We start from the raw sequence: 17,314 nt of genomic DNA on the forward strand, positions 1-17,314 counted from the left end.
AAGGCCCGAACTCTCTTCAATTCTATAAAGTCTGAGAGTGGTGAGGAAGCTTCAGAAGAAAAGCTTGAGGCTACGCAAATTGGTTCATGAGGTTTAAGGAACATAAGAAGACAAAGTGAAACAGCAAGTGCTGATGGAGAAGCTGCAGCAAGTTATCCAGAAGATCTAGCTGAGATTACCGATGAAGGTGGCTGCATATAAATAACAGATTTTCAATGTAGATGAAACACTCTTCTATTAGAAGAAGATGCTATCTAAGACTTTCATAGCTAGAGAGGAGAAGTCAATGCCTGGCTTAAAAGCTTCAAAGGACAACCTGACTCTCTTGTTAGGGGATGATGCAGTTGGTGATTTAAGATGAAGCCAATGCTCATTTACCATTCTGAAAGTCCTAGAGCTGTTAAGAATTATGCTAAATATAATCTGCCTGTACTCTAGAAATGGAATAACAAAGCCTAGATAAGAGTACATCTGTTTACAGCATGCTTTATTGAATATTTAAAGCCCACTGTTGAGACCTACTGCTCAGATAGATTCCTTTTAAAATATTACTGCTCATTGACAATGTGTCTGGTGACCCATGAGCTCTGATGGATGAACAAGAAGATGAATGTTATTTTCATGCCTGTGAAGAAAACATCCATTCTGCAGCCCATGGATCAAGAAATAATTTTGACTTTGAAGTCTTATTACTTAAGAAACACATTTTATAAGGCTATAGCTGCGATAGACAATGTGGTCCTTCTGACAGATCTGGGCAAAGTAAATTGAAAACTTTCTGGAAAGGATTTACCATTTTAGGTGTCATTAAGACCATTCATGATTCTTGGGAGGAGGTCAAAATGGCAACAATAACAGTAGTTTGGAATTTGATTCCAACCCTCATGGATGACTTTGAAGGATTCAAGACTTCAGTAAAGGAAGTTGCTGCAGATGTGGTGGAAATAGCAGGAGAATTAGAATTAGGAGGGGAGCCTGAAGATTTGACTGAATTGCTACAATCTCATGATCAAACTTGAATGGATGAAAAGTTGCTTCTTACGGCTGAGCAAAGAAAGTGATTTCTTGAGATAGAATCTGCTCCTGGTGACAACCCTGTGAACACTGTTGAAATGACAACAACAGATATAGAATATTTCTTAAACTTTGTTGATAAAGCAGCAGCAGGGCTTGAGAGAATTGACTCCAATTTTGAAAGAAGTTATACCATTGGTCAAACTCTATCAAACAGCATCACATGTTACAGAGGAATCTTTCATAAAAGGAAGAGTAAATTGATGTGGCAAACTTCATTGTTTTATTTTAAGAAATTGTCACGGCCACTCCAAACTTCAGCAACCATCATGCTGATGCGTCAGCAGCCATCAATATCAAGGCAAGACCTTCTACCAGTAAAAAAGATTACAACTGAAAGCTCAGATGATCATTAGCATTTTTTAGCAATAAAGTACTTTTAAATTAAGGTATGTACATTGCTTTTTTAGACATAATGTTATTGCACACTTAGTAGACTACAGTATAAACATAACTTTTATATGCACTAGGTAATAAGAAATTCCATGTGACTCGCTCTATTGCAATATTCACTTTATTGTGGTAGTCTGGAACTGAACCTGCAGTATCTCCGAGGTATGCCTATACTTATATATTGCTGCATAACAAAATAACCCCAAACTTAGCAGCTTAAAACAATAAACATTTATCATTTTATGTTATGCAGTCTTGGAGGTTCAGAAATCTGGGAATGACTTAGCTGTGTGGCTGTGATTCAGGGTCTCCTATAAGATTGCAGATAAGATGTCAGCTGGGGCTGCAGTCATCTGAAAGTTTGACTGGGGCTAGAGGAACCACTCTAAGCTGACTCACTCACATGGCTATTGGAAAGAGGACTCAGTTCCTTAATGCATATTGGCAGGAGGCCTCACTTCCTTGCCATGTGAGCCTCTTACAGGGCTGTTTGATATGTCCTTATGACATGACAACTGGCTTCCCTGAGTTTGTTATCCAAGAGAGAGCAAGGTAGAGCCACAGTGTATTTTATGACTTCATTTCAGAAGTGACACATTGTCACTTCCACCATATTCTATTCATTACAAGTGTGTTACTAAACTCAGTAACACTAAACTTAGTGTCTTACTAAGCACATGGAAGATAATTAAGCTTCACATCTCCAAGGGAGAAATGTCAACATACTTTAAAACTACCAAAGTCAGCTCAAAGTAGAAGGAATATAAAGTTGGATCAGGCTGAATGTATTTAAATGGGTTCACTGGGCTGAGATGATCCAGATTTAGTGTGTTAGCTCCAGGGACTGGGAATGACTCTGAAAGGATACCTTCAAAGGGGACAGCTGGATTTGGACCAGAGACCTCTTTAATTTGCAGTCAAATGCAGACTATATCCACATTCTGCTAGTGTGGCTGACTGAAAAACAGGCTCAAAGGTAGCCTACACCAAATGAACTTGAAATGCCAGAGCTTCCTTGGTATGTTGTAGTGGAAGGTGTGGTAGGTAGAGCTGTAAGATGGCCCCCATGATTCCTGTACCTTAATATCCATACGTTTGTGTAGTTGCTTCCCCATGAGGTGGATGGGATGTGTAACTTTTTTCTAATCAACAACATATAGCAGGCTGGGTGCGGTGGCTCATGCCTGTAATCCCAGCTCTTTGGGAGGCCAAGGCAGGTGGATCATCTGAGGTCAGGAGTTCAAGACCAGCCTGACCAACATGGAGAAACCCCGTCTCTACTGAAAACACAAAATTAGCCAGGCGTGGTGGCGCATGCCTGTAATCCCAGCTACTCAGGAAGGCTGAGGCAAGACAATAGCTTGAACCCGGGAGGCAGAGGTTGCAGTGAGCCGAGATCGCGCTATTGCACTTCAGCCTGGGCAACAAGAGAGAAATTCCATCTCAAAAAAAATAAAAAATAAAAAATAAAATAAACATATTTATATATAGCAAAGGTGATGGGATGTCATTTCAGCAATTACGTTACTTATCTGGCAAAGATGAAGGGATTTTGCAAATGGAATAAACCTAATCAGCTGACTATAAATTAATTTAAAGGGAGATTATCCTGGATGTGCCTGACTCAACTGTAAGAGGACTTAAGCCTTCCTTGAGAGAGAGAGACCTCAAACAGCCACTAGGTCTGCAATTCCTCTATTCTCTCTACATCCTCCTACCTTTTGCCTGTGAACAACAAGCTTAAGCTTATGTCTATGGGGTTCCAAAGATCCAAGCTTGTCATTTTCCTCCTGAAAGAGGTCAAGTGCACTCAGAAGAATCAATCCCATATTATAGTTCTTGCAGCCATCATTAAAACAGCAGCCACTTGGGATCCCAAGACTTCTGCTTCATTTAACACTTAACAACCACAGTGATAGCTTGATTGGTTGTGATGCCAGTGTATGCCATGGACTACTAGCATCCCATTATTTCTCATTGGCAAGGGGCTCCACATTGCACTCAAGCCAAGAATACAAACAAACCAATTCCCCAAACCCATGGTGTGAAGCTATCTACTGATTGCTACCACCTCGCTTCTGATATCAATTCTGTATCAATCAGGATCCAATAGGAAGACAGAAACCACATGGTAACTTAACTAGGAAAAGGTTAGTATACAGAAATAGTAACTCTAGCAGAGGATTGGAATAGTGAGGGACATTGATTAGAAAGGGGCAAAGACAACTCTAAAGAATATAGGAAGAGCAGATATAGGGAGTAAACCCTATCCTAGGGCTGAGAAAGGGCACCCAAGGAAGGAACAGATCTGGAAAAACCCCACCTCCACCGCAGGCTGAGATTTAAGCTTTATTGAAAAGGCTGTGGTCATGGCTTACAGAGTGGAGGAATTCACTAAGATGCCACAGCAGCTGGGTTCAAGGGGAATCCACCCCTTAGGGTGCTGGGGGCAACGACACACAGGGAGATGTTGCACCTGCAGCAGTCACTGGGAAACTGCTTATGGGAGTTCTTGGGGAAACCAACCATGAGAAAGTGCTGCCCTCAGAACTTGCTGCAAAGCTGCCTGAAAGGTGCTGAGGAAGCCATTCACAAGGAGGTGCCATGCAGCAACACTCCAGAGAAAGCAGGCAGATGCTGCTGGCTCAGTGTAATGTGGGAGCCCAGAGCTGCAGACGCTGCACACACTGCAGGAGTCTCCAGGCAGAGTGTACCACAACCAGGAATACAAACCCTTTCCTTCCCCAGCATCCCTCTTGCACCTTCTACTGACAAAGCATGACATTATGCCTCTGACTAGGGAGAAATAGTTACAGGGTCTCACTCTATTATCACAGAGAAGGCAATGAGGGATGCATTTGGAGTCAAGAGACAATACTTTGATAACTGGCACAGGAGACATACTAACAGAGGTTTTCAGCCCTCATCCTAGGGCAGGGCAACAGTTCTACCTGTCCCAGGGCCTCAAACCAGCAGGTTGGCCCAGCTGGAGTTGCTGGGGCTGGACATTAAGTCTAGGTTCCCCAGAAACAAAGTCCCAACAAGGGCTTCTGTGTTGGGACCAGAGACCCCTCCTCTGCAGGTCAGTCCCAGGCCCTGAATGGGCAACTTTCCCTGAGGTAGGCTCACCTGCAGTGTGTCTGCTCGTTGGCCCTTCTGTGTGCCTATGCTCCCCATCTGGATATCCATCAAGCCACCAAAGTTACTCCCCCACCTTTCAAAAATATTTTTTATTTTATAGAAAATTACATAGAATAATTTAAGAATCACCAATATACTTAACACCCAGAAGTGGTAACTGCTATCATGTTAGAACTGGCTCATCATTTTTAAGGTAGTGAAACATCACCAACACAGCCATGTCCCCTGCAACATCCTCCTTCCCAATCCACTCCCATGCTCACCTACCTAAAGACAACTATTATCATGAATTTAGGCTGCATCCTTCCACTTTCCACTTGGTTTTTATTTTTCAACTTTTTGAGATAACTGAAGTACTTTTCAGCTAATTTTCTCCAATAATATAATTTTGAATAACTAGTGTACAATAGCACCACCAGGAGACTGACTTTGATACAAGCCCCACCAATCTTATTCAGATGTCATTAGATTTACATGCACCTGTGTGTGTGTGTTTAGTTCTTTGCAATGTTACAACTGATGTAGACTTAGACTTGTGTGGCCACCACCACAGTCAACCTATAGAACAGTTTCCTCACAAGGGTCCCTCATGCCACCCTTTTATAGCCACAGCTATCTTCCCTCCTCATCCCTCCCTAATCCTGGCAACCACTAATCCATTACCCACATCTATAATTTTATGATTTCAAGATTGTTATATGCATGAAGCCATATGGCTTTTTTTCACTCAGCATAAATCCCTAGAGATCTATCCAAGTTTTTGTGTGTATCAATGTTCTACTCCTTTTCATTGCTGAGTAGTGTTTCATCATATAGATGAACAATAGCTTGCTAAACCTCATTCACCTATTGAAGGATGTTTGGGTTTTTTCCAGCTTTTGGCCATTATGAATAAAACTTCTGTGAACACTTGGGTACAGATTTTTCTGAGAAAAACAAATTTTGCTTCTTTGGGATAATGCCCAAGAGTGCATTTATTGGGTCCTACAGTTAGCACATGGTTTGGCTTGGTCAGAACCTGCCAAACTCTTTTGTAGAGTGGCAGTACCATTTTACATTCCTACCAGTAATGTATGAGTAATCCAGTTTTTCTGCATCCTCAACAGCATTTGATAATATCACTTTTCTATTTTAGTTATGCTGATAGGTGAGTAGTGATATCCCATTGTAGCTTTATTAGCATTTTCCTAATGGCCAATGAAGTTGACATCTTTTCATGTGCTTATTTGCCAACTGAATAGCCTCTTCAGTGAAATGTCTTTTAAATATTTTGCCCATTTTTGAAATAGACTTTTTTGTTAAATTTTGACAACTTTATATATTCTGGATACAAGTCCCATTTTTAAAACACTTTTATGTTTATATATGGGTATACAGAAACAATATTCCATATTTTCTGTGTATGTTTAAACACCCAAGTGGGATAATGCTAAACATATAGTTCTGTATCTTAAATTCTTTTGCACATGACACCGTCTTTTTGAGAGCTATCTGGTCATTTTTGCAGCTGTCGAACATGGAGCACTCATGAGGTGATATTAAAAGCAACTTCATTCTTGCTCCTGACTGCCCCTTTTAAACTTTCTCAGTGAAATGGTTTTTTCTTGTCAAAGAGACTTTAATGATCACTCTTAGGTAGCAGAAAGTCCCATAGCTGCAATCTTAATTCAGTCATTAAAATGTTCCATCCCATGGAATAACTGATACTCTGAAATCGACTGGAGCATCTATCTTCTGCTAGAAGTGGAAGAGTTGAGTCATGGTCCCTCCTTTCCCTGTCCCCATCTAGCATTCATCCCTAGCATCTAGGGTGGGGAGAGGGGGAAGGTGGGAGGAGAGGAAAAGGAGAATGAGAAAGTTCTTACTTGACTGGCACTGTAATAAGATAGGTTTGTTTTTTCTGGGCTTGGCAAGTGTTTAAAATGACTCCTTGGGAATTTCCATAGGATTCTTCAAAGGGTTCCATTGGGAACATCTGACTGCTTCTGTGACCTGGCAGCACAGCTCTCTTGGGCTGACATTTCTACCTGCACCTCTGGCTTTCTGGGTTCCATGTCACACAGATTCTCTCTGTTGGGGTCCATGACTCATCCTCTTGGGCAGAGTTTAACATAGCTCCTGAGTAGCTCTCTCTCTTGTGTGGCCTGCGGGGAACACCCCTGTGCCTTTGGTCCCCATCCCATGCTGGTGATGCAGGCCCATTTCCAAGAGCTGCATCACACTCTCCATCTGCAGGGCAGCCACCCCTGCTTAGCTTTGTGCCCTCCTTTGTGCTGGACTCTGCTCTATCGCAAACCCCGACTCTAGGGCATGTGGACCAAGTTCTGTGAGCTGAGACACCTTGAAGCTCCTTCACTAGGCTTGAATTAGGGGAAAACACCCACCCCCCCAACTCTTTCCCCTTGAGAAGAGCAGGAAAATGTATTCCTCACCAACACTCTAATCTCCAACAAACTGACCCTCTTATACCCTCCTGGTAGGAAGCCATCTGGTTATCAGACATGACTTTGAAATTTCCACATGGTGCTGTCTCATGCCTGCTTTTGGTATCTGATACCTATTTTATCTTGGACCCTCAGCTTAAACTTTCTTTTAACTGCATAATTTAAAAAATTACATTATAAGAGTCCAGAAAGTGTTATTCATCTATTCCACTATAAATGGACATACTCAGGACATTTCTTTTTTGTTTGTTTTCAAATTAACAATAGTGCTGCAAAGAACATTTGTGCACATCTCCTGATAAACTTATGCTAGAGTTTCTCAGATGTACCAAGAAGTGAAATTCCTGAATTTTATGCATACTTTTAAGTATACTCTTATAGGTCTATATGATTTATATATTTATTTTGCTGTTTTTATTGCCAAAATTTTCTCCATAGTGAGCGTACCAGTTTACCAATTTTACACTATCAGATATATAAATCTTAAACACAAGCCCCAAATCTGCGCCCATCTGTACACTTCCTTAGAAAGTCCAGTTTTAGCCAAGAGTTCTGCTAAGCCAGTTTAGCAAGAACCCCTACACCCTTGATATCTGAGCACTCTTTTCTTTTTTTTTATTATTATACTTTAAGTTTTAGGGTACATGTGCACAGCATGCAGGTTAGTTACATATGTATACATGTGCCATGCTGGTGCGCTGCACCCATTAACTCATCATTTAGCATGAGGTATATCTCCTAATGCTATCCCTCCCCCCTCCCCCCACCCCACAACAGTCCCCGGTGTGTGATGTTCCACTTCCTGTGTCCATGTGTTCTCATCGTTCAATTCCTACCTATGAGTGAGAACATGTGGTGTTTGGTTTTTTGTCCGTGTGATAGTTTGCTGAGAATGATGGTTTCCAGCTTCATCCATGTCCCTACAAAGGACATGAACTCATCATTTTTTATGGCTGCATAGTATTCCATGGTGTATATGTGTCACATTTTCTTAATCAGGTCTATCATTGTTGGACATTTGGGTTGGTTCCAAGTCTTTGCTATTGTGAATAGTGCCGCAATAAACATACATGTGCATGTGTCTTTATAGCAGCATGATTTATAATCCTTTAGGTATATACCCAGTAATGGGATGGCTGGGTCAAATGGTATTTCTAGTTCTAGATCCCTGCGGAATTGCCACACTGTCTTCCACAATGGTTGAACTAGTTTACAGTCCCACCAACAGTGTAAAAGTGTTCCTATTTCTCCACATCCTTTCCAGCACCTGTTGTTTCCTGACTTTTTAATGATCGCCATTGTAACTGGTGTGAGATGGTATCTCACTGTGGTTTTGATTTGCATTTCTCTGATGGCCAGTGATGGTGAGCATTTTTTCATGTGTCTTTTGGCTGCATAAATGTCTTCTTTTGAGAAGTGTCTGTTCATATCCTTTGCCCACTTTTTGATGGGGTTGTTTGTTTTTTTCTTGTAAATTTGTTTGAGTTCATCGTAGATTCTGGATATTAGCCCTTTGTCAGATGAGTAGGTTGCGAAAATTTTCTCCCATTCTGTAGGTTGCCTGTTCACTCTGATGGTGGTTTCTTTTGCTATGCAGAAGCTCTTTAGTTTAATTAGATCCCATTTGTCAATTTTGGCTTTTGTTGCCATTGCTTTTGGTGTTTTATACATGAATATAATAGCTGGTCAAGTTCCACCTCCTTCATCATCTTCCAGGTGATGATGTCTGATTTCTCTGGCCTGTCTTCAGCAAGAATCCTGTTAGGCCAGTTTAGCCAGAATTCCCCTTACTCCTGATGTTACTTCTTAGTAATTTTCCATCCATTGACCCCTCACCCTGCTCCTTGGCTATAAATACCTACTTACCCATGCTGTATTCAGAGTTGAGCCCATTCTGTCTCCCCCACTGCAAAACCCAGTTGCAGTGGTCTCTATGCCTATTGCAATGGCTTCCTCACTGTGCTTAACAAGTACCATTGAATAACTTTTGTTTAACAATATATATGTATATGTGAGTGTGTGTTTGTGCATGTGTGTGTGTATATTCTGTATATTCTACCAAAAGTTTGAGTTCATATTTAGGTCTTTAATTCATCTGTTTTTTGTTTTTTCAGATGGACTTTCACTCTTGTTGACCAGGCTGGAGTGCAGTGGCACAATCCTGGCTCACTGCAACCTCCTCCTCCTGGGTTCAAGCAATTCTCCTGCCTCGGCCTCCTGAGTAGCTGGGATTACAGGTACCCGCCACCACACCTGGCTACTTTTTTTGTACTTTGAGTAGATATGGGGGTTTCATCATGTTGGCCAGGCTGGTCTCAAACTCCTGACCTCAGCTGATCCATTTACCTCAGCCTCCCAAAGTGCTGGGATTACAGGCATGAGCCACCGTGCCTGGCCTCATCTGTATTTTTTTTAATGGAGTTAAGTAGGGATCACATTGTGATTTTGTTTAGAAGACAATTATTCCAGCACCATTTATTGTATAGTCCACCTTTTCCCCACTGATTGGTGACACCATCCTGGTCTTATATTCTGAGGCCACACTTCATCCAGAGCAACACTGTCCAATAGAAATATAATGCAAGCTGCAAATGTGAGCCGTATATGTTATTTCATAGTTTGTAGTAGACACATTAATACATAAAAACAAATCATTGAAATTTATTTTAATGCAATATTCCATTTAACCCAAATATCTAAAATATTATTATTGTAACATGTAATTAATATAAAAAGTTAACAAGATATTTTACATTCTTTTTGTACTGTATTCAAAAATCTGATGTGGTTGTGAGGGACATTTTCATGTTTTCTGACTGTGCAGAATCTTTGAGTGCACTAGCTGTACATGGGGAACGTCTTCCTTATAAGACCAGCAACCTCAAAATAGAAGCTAGAAAACTTGTTCTCCAGGCCCCTTTGAGTTTATGGAATGGGCTGGGGCTCCAATGATGGGATGTACCCTTTTAAGGCCTGAAGAGGGAAGAGGGAGGGTCAGGGTCCATTTGACTTGCAAGGATGGTGTTGTTTTCCAGTTTAGAGGGCTTGAGTTTCTGGTAGAGAAGTGGTATGAGTTGTGGTGTCTGGAATGTAGACTGTGTCATCTCGTGCAAGGTGGCACCTGCATTTTTGTTTCTTCAGTGGGCCAGTTCTGCAGGGTGGTTTGGGGCATTTTTTCTGAAAGGTTAGACTGGAGACTCATTTTCCACAACTCTACCTTGTGAGAGAGATGCTTTTAATAAACTTTTACTGCTCAATCTAGGTTCTGTTACTGGTCCCTAAGGGCCCTGATGAACACAGTGAGTGAAATCTTGAAGTGCCAGCTGCTCCACGCTAAAGAGTTCTGAGAAATGAATCTCCAGGAGGGGTGAATTAAAGCCATGCTTTTCAATCTATCTGTGGTGAAAACCCAGCTTTATTTTTATTTCCTTAAAATCTGTCATGAATCAACACTGGTCCATCAGACTTGCAGACTTTGAGACCCACCGCACCACCAGAGCTGGCCAATGGCAGATTGTTACAGACTTTCTCAGCATTTACTCTCAATTTCTGAATTTCTCCCATCACAGACCTGTAACAAAGAATTCATGGACTGGCCTCAGTTCATGGACCACACTGAGTAGTACTGAGCTGAAAGACATGCTAACCATGAATTCCTCTGGCATCCAGGGATGACTTTACCACTCTGTTAAGTTAGTTACGCAAGCCCTTTGTAGAACCTTCTTTTCCAAACTAGTGGAAGAATCATGCACCAGCAGTTAGGAGCTGCATTCAGCTGCTAGTAACCAACTGGAAATGAGAGTGACTACCGTGCTAAGGGGTACAGGCTTGCTCACTATAGCATATCTTGCATTTCTAACACAAAGACAAGAAGTTCCTAGGGGAACTTGTAGGCAGAGGAGCAGCAAAAGTGCATGGTTCCCTGAGCTCTCCTTATCCTGTAGACATGTGGACTTGGGCCAGGCAGAGCTGGGTGCACCATGGGATGTGGAACAGTAGAAGGACTTTCCTCCTACACTACTCTGTATCATTAGAAGGAAGCTGAGAAAGCTGTGGGAACACTTAGTTGACTCTGTAACAATGCAAGTTTCCTGGTCAACTCTCAACAATGAGAATTTCTACCAAGGAAATGGCCTTGGTAGAAAAACCTTTTTCATGACTAACTCAGACCTACTGAGGTAGGTGCTTAGTAGGCTGTCAATGAAGAAAGGGGATGAACTTTCAGAATCATTTGGATTTGTCTGTCCTTGGAGGTTTCAACAAGATAGCAATTTATATATTTTTCATAAAGGATGTATGGAGGTGTATTAGTCTGTTCTCACACTGCTATAAAGACTTACCCTGAGACCGGGTAATTTATGAAGAAAAGAGGCTTAATTGACTCACAGTTCCACAAGTTGTATAGAAATTATGGCTGAGGAGGCCTCAGGAAACTTACAATCATGGCAGAAGGTGAAGGGGAAGCAGGCACATCTTCACATGTCCAGAGTAGGAGGAAGAGAGTGAAAAGGGAAGTGCTACATGCTTGTAAACAACCAGATCTCATGAGAACATATTCACTTTCATTAGAATAGCAAGGCAGAAGACCACACCCATGATCCAATCACCTCCCACCAGGCCCCTCTTCTAACATTAAGGCTTACAATTTGACATGAGATTTGGGTGGAGACACAGAATCAAACACATCATTCCAACCCTGGCCCCTCCCAAATTTCATCCTTCTCACATTTCAAAACACAGTCATGCCTTTCCAATAGTCCCCCAAAGTCTTAACTCATTCCAGCATTAACTCAAAAGTCCAAGTTCAAAGTCTCACCTGAGACAAGGTAAGTTCCTTCCACTGAAGAGCCTGTAAAATTAAAAAAAAAAAAAACAAGTTAGTTATTTCCAAGATACAATGGGGGTACAGGCATTGGGTAAATGCTCCTATTCCAAAAGGGATAAATTGGCCGAAACAAAGGGACTACAGGCCCCATGCAAGACCAAAATCCAGCAGGGCTGTCATTAAATCTTAAAGCTCCAAAATTATCTTTTTGACTCCATGTCTCACATCCAGGTTACACTGATGCAAGGAGTGGGCCAAGGCAGCTCTGCCCCTATGACTCTGTAGGGTACAGACCCTATGACTCTGTAGGGTACAGACCCCATGGCTGCTGTCATGGACTGGTATTGAGTGCCTGAGGCTTTTCTGGGCACATGGTGCAAGCTGTTGATGGGCCTACCATTCCAGGGACTGGAAGGATGGTAGCCCTGTTCTCACAGCTTCACTAGGCAGTGCCCTAGTGGGGACTCTATGTGGGGGCTGCAACCTCACATTTACCCTTAGCACTGCCCTAGTAGAAGTTCTCTATGAAGGCTCCATCCTTGCAGCAGACTTCTGCCTGGACATCCAGGTGTTTCCATACAACCTCTGAAATCCAGGTGGAGGCTTCCAAGCCTCAACTCTTGCCCTCTGCACACCTGCAGGCTTAACACCATGTGAAAGCCACCAAGAGTTCTTATGGCTTGCATCCTCTGGAGCAGCAACCTGATATGTATCTGAGGCCCTTTTAGTTACAGCTGGAGCTGGAGCAGCTGGGAAGCAAGTGCCATGTCCTAAGACTGCACAGAGCAGCAGGGCCCTGGGCCTGGTCCATGATACCATTTTTCCCTCGTAGGCTTCTGGGCCTATGATGGGAAGGACTGACATGAAGTTCTCTGGATTGCCTTGGAGGCATTTTCCTCATTGTCTTGATTATTAACACTTGGCTGTTCTTTACTTATTCAAATTTATGCAGCTGGCTTGAATCCCTCCATAGATAATGGGTTTTTCTTTTCTACCACATCAGGCTGCAAATTTTCCAAACTTTTATGCTTTGCTTCCCTTTTGAATAGAAGTTCCAATTTCAGACCATCTCTTTGTGAACATATATGATATGCTGTTAGAACCAGCCAGGTCACATCTTGATGCTTTCCTGCTTAGAAATTTCTTCTGCCAGGTACCCTAAATCATCTCTCTCAAGTTCAAAGTTCCACAGATCCCTAGAGCAGAGGCACAGTGCCACAGTCTCTTTGCTAAAGAAAAGCAAGAGCGACCTTTACACCAGTTCTCAATAAGTTTCTCATCTCCATCTGAGATCGCCTAAGCCTGGACTTCACTGTTCATATCACTATCAGCATTTTGGTCACAACCATTCAGCAAGTCTCTAGGAAGCTCCAAACTTTCCCTCATCTTCCTATCTTCTTCTGAGCCCTCCAAACTGTTCCAGCCTCTGCCCATTACACAGTTCTGAAGTCGCCTCCACATTTTCAGGTATCTTTACAGCAATGCCCCACTTCTCTGGTACCAATTTACTGTATTAGTCTGTTTTCACACTGCTATAAAGACATACCTAAGACTGGGTAATTTATGAAAAAAAGAGGTTTAGTTGACTCACAGTTCCACAGACTGTACAGGAAACGTGGCTGGGGAGGCTTCAGAAAACTTACAATCATGGCAGAAGTTGAAGGGGAAGCAGGAACATCTTCACACTGCCGGAAGAGGAGGAAGACAGAGGGAGGAAGTGCTACACACTTTTAAACAACCAGATCTCATGAGATCTCTCTCACTGTCATGAGAACAACGGGTGGAAGTCTGCCCCCATGATCCTGTCACTTCCCAGCAGGCCCCTTCTCCAACATTGGGGATTACAATTTGACATGAGATTTGGGTGGTGGCATAGAGCCAAACCATATCAGGAGGTGAGCAGACCAGAGCTGGCATGGTAACTCGAGGGTGTCTTTAGAGACACAGTCTCCTTTTATCTCTCTGGTCAGCCTTCCTTAAAATGTGGATCCCATCCTCAAAGTTGACTCATGGTCCAAGTTGATAGCTTGTGCCCCAGCCATCACATCTATGTTATAAGTAGGAAGCAGAAGTAAAGGCAAAAGAAGCACATGACATGTTTGTGCTTCTCTTAAATTTTCCCAGAAGTCTTAACTGTTCCTTACCCCTCATGTGTATGCCACCCCTGGCCAAAGATGGCCCAGGAATGTGGTCTTTTAGCTGAGAACATAACTGCTCAGTATGAAATCTGAGTTTCTATAATTACAGAGGAGATAAGAATGAATATTGGGTACTTAACTAGTAGCCTCCTTTGAGACACACACATACACACACACGTGTAGCACTGTTTCTGCAATTTTTAAAAAGTGGATAAAATACAGCAAATATTCAGGGTCGCTGTGTTGCATCATTCCAGGGTACTGTGTAATTGGTAAAGTTATATAATGTGCAACCTGTGTGTCTGCACATGGTTGCCATGGCAGTCACCATCATCTGTCCAGTGTTCCCTCTATTAAGACCTATCATATTAATGCCTGCTGTTCTTCGAGCTAATAAAATATTTTTATCCATTGATGAATTGGTCTGTTTTCCCTCTGCATGATTAACAGGAGCTATGAGATGTTTTGAATTCCACAGTAAGAGCTTCTCCTAACCTAGGCTCTTTGGAATAATTATTTGCCACCTCTCCTAGACATTTGGCTCTGGCCTTTTAATACTCGTTTTACCAGTTAGAATTTTATTGTGTCTTTTATTGTAAGTTGCCTTGGATTCTTTTTTTAAAGCAAGCTTGGTGTAAACAAATAAAATCTTGGTGGTAATAATTAGGTACAAGGGAAACAGAAAAAATCTAGGGCAGCTTTCCTCTACCCCTCCAGGAAATGATTATGGCTGAGGAGGTAAAAATGAAATATGTGAAAAATGTCACAAGAGAAACACTTCAGTCTTTGCCATTGGTTGGAAAATTTGGTTCCTTGAGGCTGGCCTATCAGATAACAAGGAGCTATACTATAATTGCCCAGTGTAAAATGGTAGTGACAAAGGGGGCACCTGGATTTGAACCAGGGACCTCTTGATTTGCAGTCAAATGCTCTACCCCTGAACTGTACCCCCAAGGTACTCAGCTTCTTTAAATAAAGATGTATTAATAATCGCAGTCATTCACAAGCTACGCTCTGGCCACCCTGTCTCCTGTAGCTCTCCAGGAGCTACAGGTGTGGAGTTATGTAATGCACAACAGAGCAGCTCTTCTGTACAACCCCCTCCACACCTGCCGGCACCTGGCCAATTAAGCTGCTGCCTTAGCTTTTTGGGAAAAGGAGAGTGGTGGGGTTAAATCCAGATGTAGACATAGCTTGAGGGCCTGGGTTTGGGCCCTGGGCCTGATTGTTCTGGAATGCAAAGAGCCCCTACTTGATAGTAATAGATGTTCCAATATTGAGCCATCAGTGCATTTCTGTTTTAAGTCCTTCTTGGTTATGTGGGATTGTACTATTGGATAAGGTTTCCTACTATTTTGTCTAGACTACTCTGAAATGAGATTGACCTATAGCTTTCTTTGTGGTATATGCTCTTGTAATTTATTTTTTATATCAGGATTATGTGAATTTCGTAGAACGATTTGGAGAGATTTAAAGTGTTCTATACACTGGAATATTATATATAACATAGAATTACATATTCTTAACTAAAGATTAGCAGAAACTTGCTTGTAAGCCTCTGGGTGGGGTGCCTTTTGTGAGGAAGAGCTCCTTAATCTTTTAATGAATTCTGTCATTATTGGTCTATTTAAGTGCTCTGCTTCATCTTAGGTCACTTTTAGTAATTCATTTTCACTTAGAAAATGTAATCCCTTTTCTTTCTTTCCCTTCCTTCCTTCCTTCCTTCCTTCCTTCCTTCCTTCCTTTCTTTCTTTTCTTTTCTTTTCTTTTCTTTCTTTTCTTTCTTTGAGATGGAGTTTCGCTCTTGTTGCCCAGGCTGGAGTGCAATCTTGGCTCACTGCAACCTCCACTTTCTGGGTTCAAGCAATTTTCCTGCCTCAGCCCCCTGAGTAGCTGGGATTGCAGGCACTCACTACCATGCCCGGCTAATTTTTGTATTTTTAGTAGAGATAGCATTTTGCCATGTTGGTCAGGCTGGTCTCAAACTCCTGACCTCAGGTGATCCACCTGCTTTGGTCTCCCAAACTGCAGAGATTACAGGTGTGAGCCACTGTGCTCGGCCCATAGTATTCTCTTATAATCTGAAATTTTATTTAGGTATGTTCTATTTTTTTTCATTATGTTGTTCATTTGTCTTTTTTGGCTTAGACAACATGAAGATCTGTTTATTTTTTGAGGTAAAAATTCAGATCCAACTTCAGTTACCAAAAGTTGATCAGTTGATCTCAGTAGTTGTTGCCTCTTGTATTTTGAAGCTCTGTTAATAGACGCATACACATTTAAGATTGTTATGTCCTATTGATGAACTGATCTTTTTATCATTATGAAATATTCCTCTTCAATGCAGTAATTTTCCTTGTTCTGGTCTATTTAGTCCGTTATAAAATAGACTTTTCATCTTTCTTTTCGTTAGTGTTTGTTTGGCATATGCTTTTTCCACTCTCTTAAACTATTCATCTTATTATATTTAAAGTGGCATTCTTATAGATAGCTTATAGATTTCTTTGCTCAAGTGATCCTCCTGTGTCAGCCTCCCAAGTAGCTAGGACTACAGGTGTGAGGCACCATGCCCAGCTAATTTTTTAAAAAATTATTTTTCGTAGAGACAGAGCCTACCGGATAACAAGGAGCTATTCTATAATTGCCCAGTGTAAAATGGTAGTGACAAAGGGGGCACCTGGATTTGCACCAGGGACCTCTTGATCTGCAGTCAAATGCTCTACCCCTGAGCTATACCCCCAAGGTACGCAGCTTGTTTCAATAAAGATGTATTAATAATCACAGTCATTCACAAGCTACGCTCTGGCCACCCTGTCTCCTGTAGCTCTCCAGGAGCTACAGGTGTGGAGTTATGTAATGCACAACAGAGCAGCTCTTCTGTACAACCCCCTCCACACCTGCCGGCACCAGGCCAATTAAGCTACAGCCTTAGCTTTTTGGGAAAAGGAGAGTGGTGGGGTTAAATCCAGATGTAGACATAGCTTGAGGGCCTGGGTTTGGGCCCTGGGCCTGATTGTTCTGGAATGCAGAGAGCCCCTCCTAGCCTCAAACTCCTGGCCTCAGGTGTTCCTGCGGCCTCAGCCTCCCAAAGTGCTGAGCCAAACTCCCAAAGTGCTCAGCCAGTGTGCCTAGCTACAGTTGGTTTTATTTGTTCCAAATACTAGATTTGGTTCTTGTTTTCCTGACTTCATTGGGATTGCATTTTTTTAATGATCTCATTTTGTCTCCACCATGAGCTTATTAGCTATTCTTCTTTGTTTTATATTTTTTAGGGTTCCTCTAGAGATCACAGTATCATC

General features: G+C 42.0%; 2 non-coding genes across 2 annotated transcripts; both read right to left on the reverse strand.

Moving 5' to 3' along the window:
- Nucleotides 1-14,895: 14,895 nt before the first annotated feature.
- Nucleotides 14,896-14,967, reverse strand: TRNAC-GCA (transfer RNA cysteine (anticodon GCA)). The gene has a single exon. It is a non-coding gene; the product is annotated as a tRNA-Cys (tRNA).
- A 1,716-nt stretch (nucleotides 14,968-16,683) lies between these two features.
- On the reverse strand, nucleotides 16,684-16,755 carry TRNAC-GCA (transfer RNA cysteine (anticodon GCA)). The gene has a single exon. It is a non-coding gene; the product is annotated as a tRNA-Cys (tRNA).
- Between the last annotated feature and the right edge of the window lie 559 nt (nucleotides 16,756-17,314).

Source organism: Pongo pygmaeus, chromosome 6 (genome assembly GCF_028885625.2).
Source record: "Pongo pygmaeus isolate AG05252 chromosome 6, NHGRI_mPonPyg2-v2.0_pri, whole genome shotgun sequence".
Taxonomy (NCBI): Eukaryota; Metazoa; Chordata; class Mammalia; order Primates; family Hominidae; genus Pongo; species Pongo pygmaeus.